This window comes from Dipodomys merriami, unplaced genomic scaffold (assembly GCF_024711535.1).
Source record: "Dipodomys merriami isolate MVZ:Mamm:240054 unplaced genomic scaffold, mDipMer1.0.p SCAF_7, whole genome shotgun sequence".
Lineage (NCBI taxonomy): Eukaryota > Metazoa > Chordata > Mammalia > Rodentia > Heteromyidae > Dipodomys > Dipodomys merriami.
The window spans coordinates 72422380-72431582 of record NW_027206290.1 but is presented as its reverse complement, the minus strand read 5'-3'; the positions used below and the strand labels follow the sequence as shown (position 1 = coordinate 72431582).

Genomic DNA, 9203 nt, shown 5'->3' with positions numbered 1-9203 from the left:
CTTCCAGCTTTTTTCTTTTTGCTTAGGTGGTGCTGAGGAGTCAAACCCACAGCCTCATGCATGCAAGGCAAGCGCTCTACCACTGAGCCACCTTCCTAGTCACACCCCCCCCCTTTTTTTTTTTTTTTTTTTGTCATAGGGATTGAACTCTGGGCCTGGGCGTTGTCATTCAGCTCTTCAGTTCAAGGTGAGAGAGCTCTACCACTTGAGCCACAATGCCACTTCTGGTTTTCTGAGTGGTTAATTGAAGATAAGAGTCTCACGGACTTTCCTGCCCAGGCTGGCTTTCAACTGCAATCCTCAGATCTCAGCCTCCAGTCTTGAGCCACTAGAAGATTCTATAGACTTAAAAAGCCCTAAGGCTAAAGTAGGGGGGCGGGGAGGATTCAGTGGAGGAATGCTGGAGGGGGGAGGATGAGAAGGGATGGGAAGGGATGGGAAGGGGAAACAAAGGAGGAGGCTACAATGCTTGATAAGAAATGAACTCATTATCTTGCCCATGTAATTGTAACCCCTCTGTACAGTATTTTCACAATTAAAAAAAAAAAAGCCCTAGGCTGAAAGGACTGGACTGCCTTGATTGACAGGGAAGGGGGTTAGAGTATGAGCAGCAGCTCAGGGCAGTGTGTGGCTCCTGTACGCTGGGCGAGAGCATTTTGCAGTGTTTGTTTTCCTGTCTTGCACTTACAAATATGGTCTATGAAGTGTCATGCAAAACATTTGCTGTTCCTCCTCTCCCCCATTTTTAAATTGCTTTTGTTTAAAATTTGATCACCTTAACTACTGTAAACCTAGCCTATTTTTGTGCTTAAGAATGGAAAACTCCATTGTGTGTTGCTGGACTATTTTGGACTTGATCAAATGTGTGTTAATTTGGCTGTGTTGGCATTTAAAGAAAACAACAACAAAGCTGTGAAAATAGGCTTGAAGCCTTATCTTTAGTTACTTGAGTTTCTAGTTTTTTTTTTAATAGTTTGTTAAAATAGTTTTTTAAAAAATTAATTTAGAGAAGACAATCAATGTCTGTGAGAAATCAGACTTTCTTTGGGATTTTCTTTTGTCATTGTGAGCAATTGCTTTTTCTTGTATTTAGGTTGACATTCTTCCTCTATTCTAAAACTTAAGACTGACATCTAGCTTTGCAATCAGTATGTTTTATTTTCCTGAAGGAAGAATAACTAATTATGCTCTTTAGTTCTGTACTATTGGTGTATCGGTGAATTTTTAAATTGTGTGCTAACTGCAATAAATTATATGAACAGAAAACAACACAAAAACTTTCCTGCTCGCGATTCTCCCGTCTCAGTAGTGAAGATTACAGGAGTGAGCCACCGACCCCCCCCACTCTTTTTTTCCTCCCTCCCTCTCCCCCTCCTCCTCCCTCCCTCTCCTCCTCCCCCCTCCCTCTCTCCCCCTCCTTCTCCCCCTCCTCCCTCTCTCTCTCTCTCCCTCACCCTCTGTAACAGTGTAATACTAAAATGCTGCTGTAGAGGGGATAAGGTGGAGAAGCCCTCCTGAATTGAAATGTTTTTTGGAGTAAAAAATTGGTGTTGAGGGGCTGGGAAGGTGGCTCCGTGGTAGAGCGCATGCCTTGCATGCCTGAGGCCTGGGGTTCGATTCCTCAGCTCCACATAAGCAAAAAAGAAAAAAGCCGGAAGTGGCGCTGTGGTTCAAGTGGTAGAGCACTAGCCTTGAGCTGAAGAGCTGAGGGACAGCGCCCAGGCCCAGAGTTCAGGCCCCACAACTGGACCCCCCCCAAAAAAAAATTGGTGTTGACTCTCTTGTGAGGACAAGATTAACACTACTCATGGGCCGTTTAATCCTCAGAACAATTCTGTCGGTAGGCTCTCTTTCCCTCCTTCCACAGCCGCTGGAAAGAAGCGCAGCAACCTGCGTCCAGTCCCGCCGCGGAGCAGGCTCACACATCCACACCCAGCCCAACCTGGGCCCTAAGTCTAAGAAATTAAAAGGCCCTCGCAGGCACTTCCGGTAACCCGCCCTAAACAATCAGTGCGCACGCGCCGCGCCGCCCACACAATGACGCAAGCGTTCCATCCCGCCCCTTTCTGGAACGCGAAGCGGCTGAACGGGCCGGCGGCCATTTTGTGAGGCAGCGGAGGAGGTGTTGGCTGCGGCGGTGGGCTCCGGGAAGCCGTTCGGGCTGGGGCTGTCGGCCGCGGGGCGGAGGCGCTCGCGCGGGGGGTAACTCAGGTCTGGGTTCTGGTGCCGCCCAAGCTCTCCCCGGTAAGACTCCCGCAGCCCCGGAACGGGCGGGGCTGTGCGGGGCTCGAGCCGCCCCTTGGTGGCCCGGGGCGGGGCCTTCGGAGGCCTCTGAGCCCGCCGCAGCGAGTGCCCCACACAAAGAGTCGGGGCAAGGGCTGCGGGGGTAATTGGGGCGCCACTCGCGCCTCTGCGGCTGGAGAGGATGAGCCTGTGCTACCAAGTGGGGTTGAGGCCACGGCGAGGACGCCCCGTGGTCGGAGAGAGGGAGGCGGCCCAAGCTGGATTGGCCCACGGCCTGTGAACTAACGGGGACTGCCGTGCAAACACACCTACACCCCGAACGGGCAGGACTTCCCTTGCCTCCAAATGGCCGTAGGTTGTAACTACACCTTCGCCTGGAAGTAGGGAGGATCCCCCGAAATGGAAAGGCGGGCTCTGTGGCCTACTAACAAAAAAGGGACTCTAGTCTGGATACCTGGGGGGGACAGAAGGCTCTGGTTGGTACTCTGCTGTTAAGTCCCAAGAAAGAGGCCTGAGAACCGGCCGCCTTTTTGGCCTGCAGGCCGAAGGGGTGTCAATGAATTTTCTTGAAGGCCCAGTGTTGGGAAGGGGTTTATCCTCGGGGATATAGATATAGACTAGTAGAGGAGCAAGTGGGGGTCAGTAGGCCTCCAGGTGCAGAGAGTTTGTAAGGGTACTAAGCCCGTGGCCTCAAAGCAGCTTGGAGAAGGGGCTTTACTGCTCCCGTGCTATATGGAGGCTGGGTGTTTTCTGAAGCTTGGCGGCGCTCGTTTGCAGCCACGTGAAATGGTGGAGGGCCTTAGAGGGATCTACAGGTTAGTGATGAGGATGGACATTTGTGCAAGCTTAACGGCTAGTTAGTACGTGCCTGGACTTTGTGCCTTCAGCATGTGCTTCGTAGTGGAACGTCAGAGGGGCTCCTGTGTGGGCTTTACGTGGGTAGTGCTAACACGTTCATTTAGCTGGGTAGTTTGTATTGAGATTTGTAGGCATTGTGTTGAAGGTTCTGGGGCTTCGGAAAACTCCTTTGCTCTTGGATTACAGAAATGACTTAATGTAATTGGGGGCAGTTGGAAGGTACTGTTTTGTATTATACAGGAGTAGAATGATTCTAGTAAGTACAACCTCTGTGCCTTGTGGGGGAGGGGTTTGCTGAAAGGAGAGTTTTGTGAATATCTCTTGGAGCTTGTTGAATGGTGTAATTTTTGCAAGCTGCATTTCTAGTGAAAATCAGAATTGCCTGGTGCCCTGTTAACTAGTGTGCGTTAATGTGTTTCAAAGCATTTGCAGTTGATAAAATCCCACAAGTCTAGACATGTAGAAAAATAATGACTGGTTTTGTTTTATATTACTTTCTTATGCTTGTTTGATGTTGATCACTTTGCTTATGGATTGTAATGCATAATTTCAGTTTATGTTCAAGTCTGTTAGATAAAAATATGAAGCTTTAGAAAACATGGTGATAGTTAACTTATTGTTATCTGCTACTACCAGTACATTTTAGGCTTCTTTTACTTGGACATGACATGTCAAATGTTTTGCATTGAACGTCTGTGGGATGTGTTGGTATGATTTAGAAGTTGTAAAAACTTGATTTTTTAGGCCAGTGTGTTCCAGCTGCTTGATTCCAATGACAATACTGATACTGCATTATTCTGTTTTGCAGAGATACATGCTGTTCTCATTCAGTTGTTTTTTTTTTTTTTTTTGTCTATTTTTGAGAAGGAGTCTCTTGATGAAGCATACCTAGTCTGATGTCAAACTCAAGACTCTCCTGTCTCAGATTCCTGAGTTACAGGACTGTAGTCCTGTGTCACCATGTCAGGTCATCCTTCAGTCTGGATGAATGCCTGCTTCTGTAGGTGTTGTAGGTGTCTAATTGATTGCACAAAAGATGCTTTTAGATAACCCTCTGGAAAATGGAGTGGTTGTTCTGTTTTATATCTTCATGTATGGTCTACAAGTTCTTTATAAATGTTGGTGGAAATGAATATTTTAGGTCAGTACACAGAAAAATCATTTAAACTCAATTGTAGTTTCATCTACTTTTTACTACCACCTATGATACTATTCATTTTTTGGAGTAAAAGCCAACTTTTAAGTCTTAAAAGCATGGTGAATGGCGATGTGGTTGGTTAGGTTAGAAGTAATATTTTTGCAAAGTGAAATGAAGTCAGATAACATTTTTATTGGTGTCAAAATAATTGTTAAAGTTTTTGGCAGAAGAAATCTCTTTCTATTGAATGGGAATGTTGAGCAGTGATACATCTTCATCAATATCAGTAGAATTTTTTCATTAGGATTGATTCTAGAATATGAAATGTCTTCCATTTGGTCATGGGGGACAAAAGTCCAGTGGATGATGCTGTAGTTTCATAATGCCTACCATGATGTGATTTTACTTCTTAATAGCATTATGCCCATTGTAATTGATTTTCTCTGTTCAGATCTCTGATGTGATCTTTTGTAGGATTGCTGGTTTTTGTTCTTTGGGATCTAAAATACCTACTTCTCTTCTATCTTCTTGTTAAAGACTGATGACTGAACAGATTCACTTTGGGTGTTTATTACCAGATGAATAGTAGAAATAGTCAAGTTCAAGTTGTGCTTTAGCATCTTGATAAGGTGGTTTGTTGTCAGACATTTTATCCTGAAATTCCTAGTAGTAAATAAGACTGCATTGTCCTAATGTGCTAAATTTTCTATAGCAGTATTTGTAATTTTTCTAGTGTATGGTTAGGTCTGAAATATACTGATGGATCAATACTAAACCGTTTTCTCTTTGCCTATCTTTATAACTCTGTGTATAATGTATTTTTACATAGTTTGATACATAGAATTGTTTGTCTTATCCTAAAGTTAATTAGAGTTTAAGATGACTGGGGTGGATTTTTTTTTTTTCCAATTTGGGATCCTACTTTCCGGTGGTTAACTGATATATAGTATTATGAATAAGTGATTTCTTGGGAAACTGTGATACCACTGTGAAATTATGGTCTTTACAAAGTGAGTTGAGGGCTGGGAATGTAGGTTAGTGGTAAAAGAGTGCATGCCTCACATACATGAAGCCCTGGGTTCCATTCCTCAGTACCACATACACGAAAAGGCCAGAAGTGGTGCTGTGGCTCAAGTAGTAGAATGTTAGTACTCAGGGACAGCACCCAACCAGGCCCTGAGTTCAAGCCCCTGGACTAGCAAAACAAAGAAAAGTAATTCAGTCCGGTTCTCATTTTCCATTTGCTTTCTTTTCCTTGTGAAAGAAGAGGTCTAGCACTGAGAGCAGTGAGGTTATGACTTGTAGCTTTGACATTCTGAATCTTTCCCCCTGTGGTAGAATAGGTTTTCCCTTTTATGTTTGGATTGGTTTTGTGCTATAAATTGAACACAAAACTTTTGAGCAAGACATTTACCAAAATCACCCAGGTGTTGAACCTTTGTGGAATAAGAATTTTCCTCATTTCTGGCCATTTTGTTCAAGTTTTTGGGTAGAGCTTAGTGAGTTCCTTTAGGATTTAAGTGGCTGACTTGAATTTATCCTCCCCATCAAGGGCATAGTATGTCTTAGGTTTGAAAGAAAAGAAAGGAACCGGTTTGGTTTTCCCTTCTATTCAGAGTATATGCCCTAGCCTCATACCAGACCTTTTGAATTAGAATGTGCAGTAGGTGTCAAATTTATTACAAAATTAGAAAATTACCCTGTTTTTGCAGTTTCTAGAATTGTCACTGTACATTTAGCACTAAAAATTACAAGAACACTTGACCTTTCTTATGGCTTTATTTGAAGCAAATTTTTTTTTTCTGTTTTTCATTTCCCTTTGTGATCAGTTAAAGAAGCTGTTGGATTTGGCTTGTAAACGAAGAGTTTTAAAACTCTTTAGATTTAATTAGGATAAATTTGTATAAGTCAAAGATTAATTCAATGGTTTGGACTTTTGAAAATGTGTTTATAACATTTGTCTAACTTTTTTGGCAGTAGATAGGTTAGAAGTTAGAGCCTTGGCTTCGGTATACCACTTGACCCACACCCCCAGGCCATCATTTACAAAGCTTTTTGTGGCAAAGCAGTCTCACTAATCAGTTTGAGTAAAGTACATAATAACAGGATTCTTGAAATTTGCTTTACTTTTTGATGATGAATATTAAACTCATTTGTAACTTGATTTTTGAAAGACATTAATTTAAAACCATTATTCAGATAAGTAGTCTTCTATTGACATTTTATCCTGAATTATAGGACAGTGATCTGTTAAGCCAGATGTAGTAGTACATACCTGTAATCTATCCCAGCACTCTGAGAGGCTGAGGCAGGAAGATCACCAGTTAAGATCCAGACAGAACATACTCTTTGATTAAAAATCTTTTTATTTATTAAAAAAAAAAAGCTGGCACCAGTGGCTCACACTTGTAATCCTAGCTATTCAGGAGGCTGAGATCTGAGGATCAGGGTTTGAAACCAGCCTGGGCAGGAGAGTTCATGAGACTTTTTTTTTTCTTTTTTTCATGAGACTCATCTCCATTTAATCATCAGAAAGCCAGAATGGAGCTATGGTTCAAGTGGTAGAGGGTTAGCCATGAAGAGCACCCAGGTCTGAGTTCAAGACCCAGGACTTGAACAAAAATAAACAATCTTTTAAATATAATTGTTTAATCATTTGATTATGTATATTTTGAATTGCTTATTATCGCACCAATTTAGAGGAAATCCCAGTGAAAGATTGGTGGCTTTTACTTTTGGAAGTACCTTTTTATACCAGGCACTTAGGGAATTTTTCAAGCACGATTTTTTTTGGGGGGGGGGTGTTGTGGTATTAAAAGAACTTTATCTTAATGTGATGAATATAAGTGAAATTAGTTTATATACCCAAAACTTAAATATTTCAGTTACATTTTTTTGTCATGATTGATGATGTTTTGTTGGAAAGGAAAATATGAGAGGAACTGCAGTAATTTCCATGAGTAACCTTGGTTGATGACTTACTTGTCCAGGAATTGTTATTATGTGAGCCTGTGCTTCTACTTTCACTAAAATTTGGTAGGAATCTGGGGACTAGTTGAAGTTGGATTTGTGATATTTGAACTGGTATAATTATCAGGTGATAAAAATTACTATGAAGCTGAACTTTTATTGCTGTTTCAGTTTCAATTGATTTATTCTTGCATTGGTTTCTGACACTTTGCACATATGAAAATATTTTGAGTGACCTTCACATTTGAAAGCAATACCAAGTTAAAAGCATGTGTGGGATTTTGGTTTAGTCTTTTTATTTCTTTTCGATACGTGCATTCTAAATGAAGTGCTTGTGGTTTCAGACTCGCCTTGGTAATGTACAGTTCAGTGTGGCCTGTGCGTGTTGTTTTGTTTCCTGAATTGATTTTTGCCTCCATTTATTCTCTATTGCAGTCTAAAAGTTGGTTTTAATTGGTTGCCCACAGGATTGACTTGGCCTCTTCTTCTTATTAAGAAAATACATCTCTTGTGTACTCAGGTAAGAGATTTTGAATAGGGGGCTTGTTTTTATACAAAATAAGATGAAAATAGCTTATTAAGAAACATAAAAATAGGGGCTGGGAAGGTGGCTCAGTGGTAGAGTGCTTGCCTTGCATGCCTGAGGCCCTGGGTTCGATTCCTGAGCACCACATAAGCAAAAAGAAAAAAGCCGGAAGTGGCGCTGTGGCTCAAGTGGTAGAGCCTTGAGCTGAAGAGCTGAGGGACAGCGCCCAGGCCCAGAGTTCAGGCCCCATGACCGGACCCCCCCCCAAAAAAAAAAAAAAAAGAAACATAAAAATAGGTGTAGTAACTATATTGTGTGTATACTTACAAGTTTATTATTATTAATCCTGAGGGGTGGGGCGGGATCATGAATTTTCCTATACTCTTTGAGGTCATGAATTTTCCTGCACTCTTACTGTTAGGTAGAAAGTAGCTGGTTGGTGTATGTTCTCCCTTAGAAGCTTTCTAGATGAATTATTAATATAGTTGGTTGTTATTGGTATGGTTATTTTAGAGTGTAAATTTTAGACTTCAGATGAAACCTTATAGTATAGTTGAATCTAACCTTTTCATTTAAGTATCTAAGCTAGGCTTAAGATAGATGGAAATGACTTCCCTCTTAAACAGGTACTTAACAGCAGGTAACAGATGCTATTTTATATTTTTCACAACCTAAAAATTGCTTTCTTCAGAAGGCTTTATCAATAAGTCAAGTGCTATACTTTGGTTTAATCTTTCGCCCTTTTGTAGTTGGTAATCTGAGGCAGATTTTTCAATACTGTGTTTTCAGTGTACCTTTGTACAGATTGTTTATTAAATCTCAGGAAAAAAAGACTTCTATGACATTTAGCTTTCTGTTTAATTTTCTGTTCTTGAGACCATAATAAAGTTCTCATCTTAATGTTCATGTTTGAAGTAATGTATCTCGCTGTTTTGAGTACCTAGATTTTCCTTTATAGGAAGTTGTGTTTTTTAATTTGAACGGGAATGCTGTCTCAATTTTACATATAGCCATATATTCCAGATTCAGTAAAGAATGTAAACTTGGTGATTACCTGGAAATCTATAAATTTCCTTATAGGCTGCTACATAGTAAATAAGGGGAAAGTCTAAATGATTTTTTTTCTTTTTTTCTTTTTTTGTTCATGAACTCAAGGTCCAGATGCTATTTCTGAGCTCTTCAGCTTAAGGCTAGCACTCTGTCAACTTTGAGCCTTAGTGCCACTTTTGGTTTTCTGGTGGTTAATTGGAGATATATGAGTATCACAGACTTTCCTGCCTTTGCTGGCTTTGAACCATGATTCTCTGATCTCAGCCTCCTGAGTAGCTGGGATCACAGGGGTGAGTCATGGGTGCCCAACATATGTGACTTTTTTAAAATTAATTTTTCTTACTGACTTGCAACCAATATATCTTTATACACCCTCCCCAAATTTCTAGTGTGTTATGATGGTCTTACATTTTCTGT

General features: G+C 41.2%; 1 protein-coding gene across 5 annotated transcripts in view; it reads left to right on the top strand.

The window, feature by feature from the left end:
• The first annotated feature begins 2083 nt into the window (after nucleotides 1-2083).
• Nucleotides 2084-9203, top strand: part of Cpne1 (copine 1) — a 48397-nt gene continuing 41277 nt past the window's right edge. The window contains exons 1-2 of one of the 5 annotated variants that reach the window (XM_070007160.1): nucleotides 2084-2244; nucleotides 7646-7730. The gene's annotated coding sequence lies outside the window, so the exon portion shown is untranslated. The remainder of the gene's footprint in view (nucleotides 2245-7645; nucleotides 7731-9203) is intronic. The other 4 variants (XM_070007159.1, XM_070007164.1, XM_070007162.1 and 1 more) reach the window with 4 other exon arrangements.